Source organism: Papio anubis, chromosome 4 (assembly GCF_008728515.1).
Source record: "Papio anubis isolate 15944 chromosome 4, Panubis1.0, whole genome shotgun sequence".
NCBI lineage: Eukaryota > Metazoa > Chordata > Mammalia > Primates > Cercopithecidae > Papio > Papio anubis.
In genome coordinates, this window is record NC_044979.1 from 109,484,512 (window position 1) to 109,501,217 (window position 16,706).

Genomic DNA, 16,706 nt, shown 5'->3' on the forward strand with positions numbered 1-16,706 from the left:
CATTTTTCATATTCCCTTGTTCAGATTACTCTTAGTGAAATTTTATTTTGCTATCCAATCTTTTCATGTTTGTAGTAATACATATCTGTTCAAAATAAAGTTAATATATAAATACTCTTTGTAAGCAGCTTTTATTTTCTGAACGTTTTCCAGTGTCGTTCAGTACTCAGTGTCATTTTAAAATGACTGTTTTATGGTTCATGGCTATCCATAATTCTTTTTTATTATGATGAATAATGTTACAATAAATATTCTTATCACTAATTTTCTATGCATAGTCATGACCCTGACAGCCATTGTCTCAGTCCATTTCCTGCTGCTAGAGCAAAGTACTGCAGACGGGGTAATTCGTTTTTTTAATTGCCCTTTTTTTTTTTTTTTTTTTTTTTTTTTGAGATGGAGTCTTCACTCTGTTGCCCAGGCTGGAGTGCAGTAGCACAGTCTCGGCTTACTGCAAGCTCCGCCTCCAGACTGGGTAATTTGTAAAGAACAGAAATTTCCTTCTTATATTCTGGAGGCTGGGAGGTTTAAGATCAGAGTATCAGCAGGTTCAGTCTCTGGTTCCAAGATGGTCCCTTATTGCTGCATCCTCTAGGGAGGAGGAGGAATATGGTGTCCTCCTATGGCAGTACAGCAAGAGAGGTTGAAAGGGCAAGATGAAGGGTGATGAACCTGTCTTTTTATAAGGGCACCAATCCCACCCATGAGGGTGGGCCTCTTATGGCCTACTCAGCTCTTCAAGGTCCCACATCTTAATACTGTTAACAATGGCAGTTAAATTTCAACATGAGTTGGGACAAACATTCAAACTGGAATAGCCATTTCCCCCCCAATGTAAGTTCTTGCTAATAATTCACATACAAATTCACCAAAAGCAATAATTGTAAGGATAAGTTTTATAATATTTGTATTAGTTTTTAAACAGGACCATAGTAGGGCTTCTAGGATGAAGGTCCATTGGTTTTATTGGGTTCTCAAGGATGACTAGGATATTCAAATCCTCAGTTAATTTGCAAAAATTGTTCAGTTGCTGTAATCAGATGTTACATAAACCTGTTGGAGTAGGTATAAGAATATAGCAATTGTAACATTCCTCAGACTCCTAAACTTCATAATACCTGTATAAGGTAAGAAGCAAGAAAAGTTTTACAGAGGTTTGCTACTTTGCTAGAGTGATTTTAGTAAACGACTATCCTATCAGAGGATTTGAATTTCTTTGTAGTCAAATCATGATGTAGTTGAATTAATTTTTTTATTATTACTATTATTTGAGATAGAGTCTTGCTCTATTGCCCAGGCTAGAGTGCAGTGGTGTGATCTTGACTCATTGCCACCTCTGCCTCCCAGGTGCCAGCAATTCTCCCACCTCAGCTTCTCAAGTAGCTGGAATTACAGGCATGCACCACCATACGTGGCTAACTTTTTAGTACAGATGGGGTTTTGCCATGTTAGCCAGGCTTGTCTCAAACTATTATTCTTGTTAGCCAGGCTGGTCTCAAACTATTATTATTGTTAGCCAGTATGGTCTCAAGCTGTTATTTATTTATTTATTTATTTATTTATTTATTTATTTTTGAGATGGAGTCTCGCTCTGTCGCCCAGGCTGGAGTGCAGTGGTGCGATCTCGGCTCACTGCAACCTCCACCTCCCAGGTTAAAGTGATTTTCCTGCCTCAGCCTCCTGAGTAGCTGGGATTACAGGCATGTGCCACCACGCCTGGCTAATTTTGTGTTTTTAGTAGAGACAGGGTTTCACCATGTTGGTCAGGCTGGTCTCAAACTCCTGACCTCATCATCTGCCCACATCAGCCTTCTGAAGTGCTGGGATTACAGGCGTGAGCTACCACACCCAGCCTATTATTATTATCTTTTGAGATAGGGTCTTGCTCTGTTGCCCAGGCTGAAGTGCAGTGGCACAATCATGGCTCACTGCAGCCTTGACTACCTGGCTTAAGCCATCCTCCTACCTCAGCCTTCTGAGTAACTGAGACCACAGATGTGTGCCACCATGACTGGCCAATTTTTAAAACATTTTTAATAGAGATGAGACCTTGCTATGTTGCCCAGGCTGGTCTCGAACTCCTGAGGTCCTACAGTCCTCCCACCTAGTTGTAATAATTTATTTAGAATAATTTATTTAGAATTTATCTATTTAGAATAATTATATAAAGTGTCACCTCAGCTCAGCAGAATTACCTCTCAAAGTTCCATTTTATTTTTTAGGACCTTTTTGAACATTAGTCTTGTAGTAGCTTATAGCTTCCAAGACCAGCGTTTAATTTTTGTGTAGTACATTGTACTTCCAGGTGATAAAACAGCGTTAAGTAGGGTTCCTATTCCTCCTGAGTGGATGTCTTAGAATTTTTCCAATACTGATTAACTGTTCTCTAAAATCATCTTCTCGAGTTTAGGGTTTTTTTCCATCTGAATATGTACTGAATATGTACTAGTTATTTTCACATACTGTGCTAGATGCTGAGATTACAGAACTGAAAAAGACAGCTCTCAGCTCCCAATAATTAATTTGGTGAGCAGCACTGATAGAAGTTGCATCCAGAGTACTATGGAACAGTGAAACAATTAGCCCATTGAAGGCTGGAGAGCAATTGGAAGGTGGAGGATACTGCACAGGGAGTTCTATTTGAACAACTTTCTTTACCTTTATGTACACAGTCACATCACCCTGGCAGGTAAAAATGTTTTAATTGAAAACATTTTTATTGAATTGTATGAATCAGGAACATAATTGCTTCTTTCACCATTGAATAATATTATATCAAATATGCATTAAATTGGTCTTCTTAGAAATAGCTAAAATATGTATTTATAGAATAAGAAATTTTAATTTAATCAGCTCAGTCTCCAATCCTCTTTCTTTATCTGTTGGAATTCTTTGATGGGGCTTACAGACAGTTTATTCCAATTTTTAGAGTAATAAGTAATTGGAAAGATCTTGCTAGTGAGCCATAGCTGCCTCTTTTTGTCTTCTCCTCAGTAATTTTAGTTTTAAATTCTAAAAATTATCTCCCAGTCTGTGACTTATCCTTTCATTTTCTTAACCTTTAAAGACTGGGAGTTTTTTATTTTGATGTCCAGTTTATCAATTTGATAGATTTTGCATTTGACCTTCTATCTAAGAAATCATTGAATGCCTAACCCAAGGTCACATGCCTAACTCTATGCTTTCTTCTAGAAGTTTTGTGGCTTTAGGTTTTACATTTAGAAACAATCCATTTTGAGTTTTTTTTTTTTTTGTATATGGTATAATATATGAATCTAAATTTTGGTTTGTTTTTTTGAGACAGGATCTCGCTCTGTCACCAAGGCTGGAGTGCAATGGTGTGATCATGGCTCACTGCAGCCTCGCTTTCCCAGGCTCAAGCAGTTCTCCCATCTCAGCCTCCCAAGCAGCTGGGGCTACAGGCGTATGCCACTATACCCAGCTAATTTCTTTTATTTTTTGTAGAGACTGTATCTGACTGTGTTGCCCAGGCTAGTCTTGAAGTCCTGAGCTCAAGCAATCCTCCTGCCTCGGCCTCCCAAAAATGCAGGATTATAGTCATGAGCCACCACGCCCAGCCTCTAAATTCTTTTTTTGCCATTCTATTTTTGCATCTAATTGTTCTAGCATCATTGTTTAAAAAAAGTGATTCTTTACTGAATTGCCTTTTGCACCCTTGTCAGCAGATGCTGAAAACTACAAACTACTCAAATGTCCATCAACAGGTGAATGAATAAACAAATTGTAATATATCCATACCATGGAATACTACTCAGCAATAAAAGGAAATGAGCTATAGATACAAGCAACAGGGATAAATGTCAAAATTATGCTTACTGAAAGAAGCCAGATAAAACAGAGTACATATTGCATAATTCCTTTTATGTGAAACTGAAGAAAGTACTAACTAATCTATATGTACAGAAAGCAGATCGGTGTGAGGAGGGGAGATGGAGGGAAAGGAAGGAGAGGGATTACAGTTGAACAGACTTAAATATGTGCAGTTTATCATATGTTGTACCTCAATAAAGCTGTTCCAAATAAAATTCTGAAATTTATATAGTATAACATAGTGGTTAGATAAGCTTCTGATAACCAAGGTTTTTCTTTTCCCATTTCTTAATTTTTTTTTATACTGTAACTCCAGTTTATTTTTCCTCTTAAAAAGGTATGTAGATCTGAATATAGCATTTGGAAAATAATTGTGATTGTTGTAAACTCACTTCAAGTATATCTTCTGTTTCTTTGAGTTATGTCATGCCAATCCCTTCAGAGTCTATTAACCTTACTTAGTACCATTGTTTCACTTTACTTATTATAATTTAACCCAAACTTCCCCAGATTTTCCACAATTATTAATAGAAATTACAGAATACATCAGGATCAAGGCATATAAGGATTAAGGGGAGAGGAATAAAAAAAGAAATGAGCAGGGGCAGAATTAAGGAATTTAGATTTTCACCTATGAGCAATGTGGAGTCTGAAGAATTTTAAGTAAGCTGTGTCAAACTAATTTCACTTTTTATTGTGATCAGCTGAACTTACATAAAAAAGCTGGCAGTATTTATATAAGGGGCTTTGAATCAGTCTCTTTGGTGTTTTACTTAGTATATAGTTTTTTGTAGTGGCAGAGTCAAAACCCCTATTCTGATATCTTAAATTTATTCCCATGCCTTGTACATTATAGTTGCATCCTGTCAAGTGAACTGTAACTAGCAATTCAAAATTCAGAGTTATCTGAATTTTCTTGCTTCTCAGTATTTCTTGGGTTTATGAGATTGACAACTCTATTTAGGCCAAAGTATTTAGTCTACTGGAATTAAGCAAATACAGGTTTCATCTATTCATGTTTGCTATTTCTCAATTTAAAATCCTGTAGCATGTAAGAGCTTTAGTATTTTATTTGTCTTTCTTTCAGTCCTTTAGAGTTAAGACTCACTGATTTGGGATTAGTTATGACTCTCTTATGAGGCTACTACTGATTTTTGATAGGAACAGGAACCCAGGAAAGAAAAAAAAGGTAATTTATGAACTGTAGCCAATTATCTGGCAACCAGAATGCCTTGTTGTTAAGAGTCTATTGTAACAAGTCTCTTTGTCTTCATGCAGCATCTGTTACTGTGCAACAAGACCATGTTTTTGAACACCTAGCATAACATGAAACTGTTAGGTTATATTGTGGCTAATCCTGAAGGAAGTTAGTTAAAGTCTGGCTCATGTATTTAAACTCAGTCCTCCAGTATGACAGATTGGTGAATGTGGAAGTGAGTACCAGTTACTAAGTAAAACAAACATGCTCAGCCCATCTCTTGATCTGGACCCTGAATTTTGGGATAAAGTGAAGGGATGAGAGTAAGGGATGTTTGCTTCAAAAGTCATTTGGGAGTTTCCAGTGATGTCACATCTGACTACACTGGCATGGATATATAGAATCTCTTGGATCATACCATCCTGGCTCAGTTCCAGTTTGTTTGTTTTGTTTTGTTTTCTTGGGATGGACTCTTGCTTGGTCACCCAGGCTGGAGTGCAGTGGCGCAACCTCGACTCGCTGCAACCTCCACCTCCCGGGTTTAAGCGATTCTCCCGTTCAGTCTCCCAAGTAGCTGGGATTACAGGCACCTGCCATCATGCCCAGCTAATTTTTGTATTTTTGTAGTGACAGGGTTTCACCATGTTGGCCAGGCTGGTCTGGAACTCCTGACCTCAGGTGATCTGCCCACCTTGGCCTCCCAGAGTGCTGGGATTACAGGCATGAGCCACCATGCCCAGCCCAGTTCAGTTTTAACTCCACTACAACTCTCTGGAACTTTATGCCAGTGATGTAACTCTTGTTGAACCCTTATTTCCTTATATAAAAAATGGAGGGTTTGAATTGTTTTAAGGCTTCCTTCTGTGATTCTTCAGTTTAATTATATTTACTTTTAAAAACTATTCAGTGAAACTTCTAGGTAAACATAAAAGCAACTTGTTAAAAAATCATATCAAATTGTAAAATGGAAAGAAACAAACTAGTATACTGAAGTATTAGAGACGGTCCCAGGAAAGCCTTACTTTCTGTGGGGTCTGGACCTTCTAAACATTATCTTTTTGGTCATTAACCTGTCCTCTATATTAGTTGAGGCCTGTAAGCCTTAAGTGATAATGAAATGCAGCCAGACATGGTGGCTGACACCTGTAATCCCAGCGCTTTGGAAGTCTGGGGCAGGAGGATTGCTTGAGCCTAGGAGTTAAAGATCAGCCTGGGCAACATAGCAAGAGCCTATCTCCACAAAAAAAGAAAAAAAATTTGATAATGAAATGCTACAATTCTGTTTCCAACCACTAGTTGGAATGTAGGTGCATGTGTTTACTATTTCAATTTTAAATATGATTGTCTTTTAATGATAGTTTTAAAAGATTGGAGGTTTGCTTGTGCATGGGCCTGATGCCCAGCCTGTGTGATACTAGTTCATTCCTGATGAGCCGTGACTGTACCCACTAAGCCCCATAAACAGAGGGTACTCTTCTCCCTACTTCTCTTTCTGTGAGTTAAGAGTATTAACAGCACATGCATTCTTGTCCGTATTCTTGATGTTAGACATGTTGGAAATGACTGAAGAGCGTCGTCCCTTTCTTGAGCACACAGACAGTTGCTAAATGCAGGCCTTGTCTTAAATTAGTGTTCTCTGGTGTCTTCTATTACCTTCTCACTCCATCATTAACCCCAGTGGTCTTCATTCCAGACATAACAGTGGTTTGCACTGTGGCATCCATGACTTTGCTCCTTTTCTCCTTCAGCCACCTCTCCAGCCCTCTCACCTCCCCATACAAAGTCAAGGTATATTTTTGCCCGTTTCTTGCCTAGTGTTATCAATACTTTGAACAACTAGTATAAAGAAGTTAGTAAAGCACGCCTAGTACAAAGTAGTATGTTCAGTCTGTTGGGTATTTTTATCCCCCAGCCACTTTCTATTAGATAAACCATATGAAACTGCTGTTTTTGTATGTGTATATATAATGTTTGCAGTTTCATATGGTTTCACTTTATAAATATACACCGTGATGATTTTTCACCAGAGATATAAACTACAGTTATCTAGGCAGTTCAAAATATATATACACACACACTATCTGCATCCTTGACCAGTGAGTTAGGATCTTCGTGGATGGGTCTAGGGTAAATGCATTTTTTAAAAAGCTGATTCTGAGTCATACTCCTGGTTAAAAACACCTGTAAGCGAATCTTCCCTTTAGGGTGTTTTTATTTTTTTTAATTTTAATTTTTTTTAGAGATGGAGTCTTACTATGTTGCCCAGATTGGCCTCAGAATCCTGGGATCAAGCAATCCTCCCACCCTAGCCTCCTGAGTAGCTGGAACTACAGGCATGCACCACCACGCCTTGCCTCAAGCAGACTTTGCATACAGATGCATTTTTGGTGCAATCAGTTGTCTGATATGAACTGAAACATTAAGTCTATGACTTCATAAATTACTATTATTTAAAATTTTAAGATATGGACTGGGTGTGATGGCTCATACCTGTAATCCCTGCACTTTGGGAGGTCGAGGCAGGCAGATCACTTGAGCCCAGAAGTTCTAGACCAACCTGGGGCAAAATGGCAGAACCCCTCTAGAAAAAAACACAACAAAAAAATTAGCCGGGTGTGGTGGTGCTGCTGTGGTGGGGATGAAAAGGGCTGAGGCAGGAGGCTCACTTGACCCCAGGAGGTCAAGGCTGCAGTGAGCTGAGATCATATCGTACCACTACCCCCAGCCTGGGCAAGAGAGAGAGACTCTGTCTCAAAACAATAAATTTAAAAAAAATATGATCAAATCTTACATTTAGATTTTTCAGTACTCAATCTTAGGAAGAAAAATATAAGTGCTACGAGATGTTTTATGATTTTCAGGAAATTGTCAAGTCTTTTTTTTTCCTAGTTTGTAACTTCACATTATGTTTTGTATAACTTCAACTTAAGATTTTGTACTTTTCAAGTATGCTTTTGTCTTTCATGAAAAAGGGAGTTAACAGTAGTGAGCAGGCTGTAGTTGGTTATCAACTTAATCATGACTCACAATGCAGCTTACCTACATGATTCATAATTTTACTGTAGCCGAGAGAAAATGGAGTTTCTTTGAACAGCATCTGTCTCCCTTCACTGATGGTAATTTGTGTGTTATGCCATTATTATTAATCACTGCTTTTGGAATCTCTGGGTAAGTAGGCTCTAAATAAGCCCAAAATTATGAGCAAAAGTTGTCTCTTAATTCATTGGCCACTGCAGAAAGGAGTACTAAAACCCAGAAAAGAGTTCTGAGCTTCCTTCTACCTCTCCCTAGCGTGTTCTCTCTAATTTTGCATTCCTTAAAAATGAGTTCGGCTTGCTTTAGTGGCATGTATATTTTTTAAAAATACAGATAAGTTTAGTGTGGCTCCTTTATAAAAATGGCTCTCAAAAAATAATAATAAAAGGAACATGCTGTCCAAGGGGGTTATGCGCAGCTCTGGGCCCTTGGATGCCTGTGACTGGGAGTCTGAACCTGGTCTGCCCATGGCCCCCTCTTTAAAAAAAAATTTTTTTTTTTAATTAAAAACAATTTAAGGCCAGACGCAGTGGCATGACTGTAATCCCAGCACTTTGGGAGGCCCAGGTGGGAGGATCACAAAGTCAGGAGTTCAAGACCAGCCTGGCCAATATGGTGAAACCCCATCTCTACTTTAAAAGTACAAAAATTAGCCTGGTGTGGTGGCATGCAGCTGTAGTCCCAGCTCCTTGGGAGGCTGAGGCAGGAGAATTGCTTGAACCTAGGAGGCAGAGGTTGCAGTGAGCCAAGATCACACCACTGAACTCCAGCTGGGGCGACCAAGACTCCATCTCAAAAAAAAAAAAAAATCGCAAAATGACTCCTACTTGTGATCCATTTCTTTAGAAATACATAACACTTATAAGAGGCAGTCTCTAGTGCTTAACTCAGAAGAATTTTTATCAGGAAGGAATATTGAATTTTATCCAATGCTTATTTCTTTTCTCTCTCTTTGTTTTTAAATGGATTTGCCTTCTCTGCATTACTTTTTCTTTTCACTTACATTGATTATATTTTCTCACTGGGCCTATTCATGTAATTGTATTTTCATGCTTACTATTAATCTAATATTGCATTTTTGGAATACAGTTGACCCTTAAACAACACATGTTTGAACCACAATGGTTTACTTATGGAGATTTTTTCAATAAATATATTGGAAATTTTTTTACAGATTTACAACAATTTGAAAAAACTTGCAGTTGAGCTGTATTACCTAGAAATATCGAAAACAAGATAGGTATATCATGAATGCATTAAATATATGCAGATACTAGTTTATTATTTACTATCATATAATGTACACAAATCTTATAAAAAGTTAAAATTTATCAAAATACATGCATATTATATTAGTCTGTTTTCATGCTGCTGACATGAAAGACATACCCAAGAGTGGGTAATTTATAAAGAAAAAGAGGTTTAATCGACTCACACTTTTCCTGTGGCTGGAGAGACTTCACAATCATGGTGGAAGGTGAAAGGCCTGTCTTACATGGTGGCAGACAAGAGAATGAGAGAGCCAAGCTAAAAGGTAAACTCCTTATAAAACAATCAGATCTCATGAGACTTATTCACTACCAAAAGAATAGTATGGGGGAAACTGCCCCCATGATTCAGTTGTCTCCCAATAGGTCCCTACCACAACATGTGGGAATCATGGGAGCTACAATTCAAGTTGAGATTTGGGTAGGGATACAACCAAACCGTATCATTCTGCCCCAGCCCCTCCCAAATCTCATGTCCTCACACTTCAAAACCAATAATGCCTTCCCAACAGTCCCCCAAAGTCTTAACTCATTTCAGCATTAATTCAAAAGTCCACAGTTCAAAATCACATCTAGACAAGGCAAGTCCCTTATGCCTATGAGTCTGTAAAATCAAAAGCAAGTTAGTTACTTCCTAGATAAAATGGGGGTGCAGGCATTGGGTAAATGCACCCATTCCAAATGGGAGAAATTGGCCAAAACAAAGGGGCCAGAGGCCCTATGCAAGTCCAAAATCCAGCAGGGCAGTCAAATCCAAGTTCCAAAATGATCTCCTTTGACTCCGTGTCTCACATCCAGGTCACTCTGATGCAAGAGGTGGGTTCCCATGGTCTTGGGCAGCTCTGCCTCTGTGGCTTTGCCAGGTACAGCCTCCCTCCTGGCTGCTTTCGTGAACTGATGTTGAGTGTGACTTTTCCAGGCTCACGGTGCAAGCTGTCAGTGGATTTACCATTCTAGGGTCTGGAGGACAGTGGCCCTCTTCTCTCAGCTCCAGTAGACAGTGCCCCAGTGGGGACTTTGTGGGGGTGCTTCAACCCCACATTTCCCTTCTGCACAGCCTTAGCAGAAGTTCTCCATGAGGGCCCTGCCCCTGCCTGGACATCCAGGCATTTCCATACATTCTCTGAAATCTATGCAGAGGTTCCCAAACCTCAGTTCTTGACTTCTTTGCACTCGCAGGCTCAATACCACGTGGAAGCAGCTGCCAAGTCTTGGGGCTTGTACCCTCTGAAACCACAACCTGACCTGTGCCCTGGCCCCTTTTAGCCTTAGCTGGAGTGACTGGGAGGTAGGGCACCAAGTCCCTAGGCTGCACACAGCAGGGAGGCCCTGAGCCCAGCTCAGGAAACCATTTTTTCCTCCTAGGCCTCAGGCCTGTGATGGGAGGGGCTGCCGCAAAGATCTCTGGCATGCCCTGGAGACATTTTCCCCATTGTCTTGGTGATTGACATTCCCGCTGGGCTCATCATTACTTATGCAGATTTGTATAGCCAGCTTGAATTTCTCCTCAGAAAGCTGGCTTGTTTTTCCTATTGCATTGTCAGGCTGCAAATTTGTCAAACTTCTATGCTCTGTTTCCCTTTTAAAACTGAATGCTTTTAACAGCACTGAAGTCACCTTTTCAGTGCTTTGCTACTTAGAAACTTCTTCCACCAGATGCCCTAAATCATCTCCCTCAAGTTCAGAGTTCCACAGATCTCTAGTTCAGGGGCAAAATTCTGTCAGGCTCTTTGCTAAAACATAGCAAGAGTCACCTTTACTCCAATTCCCAACAAGTTCCTCATCTACATCTGAGACCACCTTAGCCTGGATTTCATCGTCTATATCATTATCAGCATTTCAGTCCAAGCTATTCAAGTCTCTAGGAAATTCCAGACTTTCCCACATTTTCCTGTCTTCTTTGGAGCCCTCCAGACTGTTCCAATCTCTGTCCATTACCCAGTTCCAAGGTTGCTTCCACATTTTTGGATCTTTACAATAGCACCTCGCTCTACCAGTACCAGTTTCCTGTATTGGTCTGTTTTCATGCTGCTGATAAAGACACACCCTAGACTGGGTAATTTATAAAGAAAAGGAGGTTTAACAGACTCACAGTTTCCTGGGGCTGGAAAGGCCTCACAATCATGGCAGACGGTGAAAGGCACATCTTACATGGTGACAGATGAGAGAGTGAGAGAGCCAAGCTAAGTGAGACTTATTCACTACCATGAGAATAGTGTGGGGGAACCACCCCCATGATTCAGTTGTCTCCCCTGAGTCCCTCTCACAACATGTAGGAATCATAGGAGCTACAATTCAAGATGAGATTTGGGTGGGGACACATCCAAATCATATCCCATACAAACACAACTATATGTGGTGCCATTTGCAGTCAAGAGAAATGTAAACCAATGTAAAGATTCAGTATTAAATTATAACTGCATGAAATTAACTGTAGTGCATATGATACTACTGTAATAATTTTGTAACTACCTCCTGTTGCTATTGGTGAGCTCAAGTGTTGCAGATATCGGCTTCAAATGTCATGTGACACTGATTATCTCTGTGTAAGCAGTTCATCTCTCCAGTAAATGTAGTGTTTGTACAACACTGCAAACTTTGAATAACACCATGGGACCCATAGGAAATGTTACTAGTGATGCTGGAAGTGCTCCCAAGAAGCAGAGAAGAGTCAACATTACAAGAAAAAAGTTTAATTGCCTGATAATGTTACATAGATTGAGCTGTGATTGTCCATCATTTCAAGATGAATGAATCCAGAGTAAGGGACATTGTAAAAAAAAGAAAAGAAAATATATGAAGCCTTCACTGTAGTTACAGCAGCAGGCACAAAAACTTTGCATTTGTTGCAAAATACCTTTTTATCATATTGAAAATTCAGTTTTTATGAGGGTGCAGGGTTGCTGTAAGAAAGGCATACCTTTCCAACCAATCTGTCCATGCGTCTAAGGAAAAAAAGCTGTACCTGTAGACTCTAATGTGATTCCAGAAAAAGCAAAGTCATTATATGACAACTTAAAGCAAAAGGAAGGTGAAGGATCTAAAGCTGGAGAATTTAATGCCAGCAAAGGATGGTTTGATAATTTTAGTAAGAGGTTTGGCTTTTTAAATGTCAAGATAACATGAGAAGCAGCATCTGCCAACCAAGAGGCAGCAGATGAATTCCCAGAAGCCATTAAAAAAACATTGAGGAGAAAGGATATCTGCTTGAACAGATTTTTAATGCAGACAAAATTGCCCTATTCTGGAAAAAATTTTAAAAGCCACAAGGTACTTCTGTTAGTAAGGAAGAAAAGCAAACACCAGGATTTAAGGCAGGAAGGAATAGGTTAACTACTATTTTGTGCAAGTGCAGTCGGGTTTATGATCAGGGCCGCCCTTATCTGTAAAGCTGCTAATTCTCAAGTCTTAAAGAGATAAACAGCAGCTGCCAGTCTTTAGGTTGTACAACAAGAAGTCATGGACAAGAACCCTTTTTCTGGATTGCTTTCATCAGTGCTTTGTCCCTGAAGTCAGGAAAATATCTTGCCAGTAAAGGATTGGTTTTTAAAGTTCTTTTGATATTGGATAATGCCCCTGGCCACTCCAAACCCTATGAGGTCAAAACTGAAGGCATTGAAGTGGTCTACTTGCCACCAAACACAACATCTGTAATTTAACTTCTAGATTGGGGGTTGTAAGGACCTGGAAGGCTCATTATACACAGCACTCTGTGGAAAGGATGTCAGTGCTATGGAGGACCCCAATAGAAGGAACATCATGAAAGCCTAGAAGGCTTACACTATTGAATATGCCATCATTATTACAGAAAAAACTGTGAAAGCCATTAATCCCCAAACAATAAATTCCTGCTGGAGAAAACTGTGTCCAAATATTGTGTATGACTTCACAAGATTTATGACATAGCCAATCAAGGAAATCTTGAAAGAGTTTGTGGATGTGCCAAAAAAAAAAAAAAAAGGGTCGAGGGGGCACAAAAATCTGCTTGATAGAGATCAGTGCGTCTGAACTGGTGCCAGGTGATGAGAAAGGAGTCCTGGAAGAAGCAAACCCATAAAAGGAAATGACGTTAGATAATCTAGCAGAAGGATTCTTATTATTCAAGACTGCTTTTGACTTCATTTACAACATAGACTCTTTCATGATACAAGCACTAAAACTAAAGCAAATGGCGGAAGAAGGATTGGTACCATATAGAAACATTTTTAGAAAAATGAAAGAGCAAAAAAGTCTAATTATGGTGCATTTCTTTAGCTACATTGAGTGTGCCTGCTTTTTCTGCCTCCCTTCCACCTCCTCCACCTCTTTTTCCTCTGCTACCCCTGAGACAGCGGGACCAATCCTTCCTCTTCCTCCTCCTCTTCAGCCTACTCAACATGAAAATGATGAGAATGAAGACCTGTATGATGATCCGCTTTCACTTAATGACTAGTAAGTGTATTTTTCCTTCCTTACAATTTTTAATATTATCTTTTTTCTAGCTTACTTTATTGTAAGAATACAGTATATAATGCATATAACATGTGTTAATCGACTATTATGTTATTGGCAAGGCTTCCAGTCAAGTAGGCATTTGTAGTTAAGTTTTGGAGGAGTCAAAAGTTGGATTTTCGACTGCACACAGTGAGGTTGGGGGAGTTGGTTCAGTACCCCAATCCCTGTGTTGTCCAAGGGTCGACTGTATAACACACTGTGCTGTAATGGATTATTTGTGTGCTGAGAGGTAAATTTCAGGTGTTGGTATTTTATGGAATTTCTCTGTTCATAAATGAGATTGCAATGTAGTTTTTTTGGTGTGATTATTGCTATTTTGTACCACTGACCTTATAAAATGATTTGGGTAGCTTTTCTGTGCCACCCGTGAGAATTATCTTTTTATGTTTAAAAGAAATTGCCTCTAACCTTTGTATAAGGTCATTCTTACTAGTTTCTTCCATAGTGGTAATAAAGTTTAGATGGCTTAGGATGTGAATTTTTTTTTTTTTAAATCCTGGCTTCACATCAATAGTGTATCCTAGGGCATATTTTTAAAGCTTGATATGGCTCAATTTTCTCACCTATAAGATGTGAATGATAGGTCTAAAGTTGTTTTGAGGGTTTCATGAGATAATTAAGTATGTAGTTGAAAAAGTGTCTGATATAGAATAAGCACTCAATAAATAGGAAGATTATTTACTTTTCCCCAAGATTTCCCCAAGATTTTTGTCCTATCCAGGTATTTGGATTTTTTAATCTCCTTTTTTTCCCTTTCTTTTTCCTGCTCTCCCTGGAATTTTCCTCTTAGCTTCCTGAACTTTGTGACTGGTTGACCACTTTGTGTAAGATAGTCCTAGAAGACAGTAAAAATTCAAAAAAATGTATACTCGGTGTCAGGGCCACAAAGGTGACATTTTCTTACTTTACTTTCTAGTTGTGTGTAATGAATATATGTTACTTTTATAGTCATGAAAAAATACTGAGGATAGGAGGAGCTCAGGTCCCACCCGTGCCTGTGTGTGTTGGGAGGTGATGAACACAAGTGGTAGGATTAGGCGTATTCAGCAGCATTCAAGATCACCCGTGGCAGTAAGCCTGTGCTGAACAGATTTGTGTTGGAGAATGTAACTGATAGTACTCAGTTGTCATTAAACATAATTTCAGGTAATATATTTTTATATTCAGTGCCAGAGGGGTTCTTTAAATTTAAAAAGTGACATTCGCAAAGCCTTACTTTTATAGGAAGGATCTTGCAGTGCATACTAAGAGGTTAACCTGACTGGATGGATGTGGGGTGCCACATATAGCAAGTCAGAATTTAAAAAATTACTAGTTTATATTTTCTTTCTTTCTTTTTAACTGGCCCCTGTTACTCCGTAAAAAGAATTGGCTATTCACCCACAGTTCCACAGAGTAAGAATTCAGCAGGTGGTCTGTAAAAGAGCTGTAGTAAAGGTTAATTGGCACAAAGGGAATCTTTGTTGCTGTAGAGACAGTCTTTACATTCCTGGTGTGTAAAAATAATGTCAGTGTTTAATTTTCAAGGCTTTGACCGATCAATACATCTTCTTAAAAATTTTGAGTTTTAGCCAACTTGTCCCAATGTTGTGAAGAAAGAAACATTTTTGGGAAAAACAATCACTTCATCCCTTCTCTGTAGCAGTTGAGACCATTAGCTTTCCTTTATCTTCTCTCCCATTTGTGCCTCACTCCCAGTCTTTTTGATGCCAAGTATTGCCCCATCTTAAACTTTTGTGTTTATTTATGATTCTTTGGTCATCCATATGAGGAAACTGATTTGCTCTTGAAGTTGGTACTGAAAAATAGTATTCTTTAAAATTCAGGCTAATTTTAATTGAATGTCTTGGAATTTTTTTATATAGTGTCTAAATTTGAAATATTTTGGGGTTCCAAATCATGTCACCTCAGGATTTTAACTCAAGTTCATAGTAGTGAAAGCCAGTAGACTAAATATATGTGTCTACCTCCTCTTATCCCCAACTCTCTGTGAAAAGACAGGAAAAAGAATTTACAGACAGAAATGTGTAATTCTGTCATAGCACTGAGAATGGGAACAGATGGAGTGACCATCAGCAAAGCAGAGACTTTCTAGGTTGTAGAAGACAGAAAACAGATGGTGCTGATGGATGAAGCAGGGCGAAGGAAGGGCTACCCAGCATCCCCATGAGGGAGGCCTGCAAGGGAAATCTATTCTTCCCCACTGAGTCCTGAAGAGACTTTAAGCAATGAGTCAGTAGGAACAGAGGGCAGAAGAGATGATAGGACATGCTATTAATTAAAGGAATATACATGAAAAGCTAGCTTGATATCCTGCCCACACACCCAGCCCATACAAAGATTGCAGCAACATCTGTTCCATGCTAATTTTGGAAATCTACTTCGAAAAACATTTCTTTTTGAACTCACAGCCTGGGAGGACTAGGAGTTCTAATGAACATGTTAACAACCCAGGGTAAACTCTCTTTTTTTGATATTTGGAGAAGGAGCCAATTTGTCAACCTGTTTCTTGCCCATGAACCTAAAGTGAAACTTTAAAATACTCCATGAATTTAAAGCCTCTTCCTGATCTGTTGTGAGAAACAGGTCTACCCAACAACAGAGGAAACTTACTTACTATAGTGGACTGGGAGAGCAAGATAAAAGAAAGTCTAGCCAATGGTGACATGAAATTACACAAAATGTGATACGAGATATTATTACCAAATGAGTAAAGGATAAGAACTAGCAATTCACAAAATAAATGTTACATAGAAAAAATATTCACCCTCTTTAAGAAATCAGAGATGTAATTAGAAATAACAATGAGATATTTTTCACAGTATACAAGTAGCAGGTTTTTTAAAAGAATACTCAATGCCAGTAGGGATACTAATAAT

General features: G+C 38.9%; 1 protein-coding gene across 3 annotated transcripts in view; it reads left to right on the forward strand.

Annotated features, from left to right (window-relative positions):
* Positions 1-16,706, forward strand: part of RALA (RAS like proto-oncogene A) — an 84,673-nt gene that overhangs the window by 29,480 nt on the left and 38,487 nt on the right. Inside the window, exon 2 of one of the 3 annotated variants that reach the window (XM_009203071.4) lies at positions 13,700-13,764. The exons of the other annotated variants lie outside the window; for them this stretch is intronic. The gene's annotated coding sequence lies outside the window, so the exon portion shown is untranslated. The remainder of the gene's footprint in view (positions 1-13,699; positions 13,765-16,706) is intronic. 3 annotated transcript variants of the gene reach the window in all.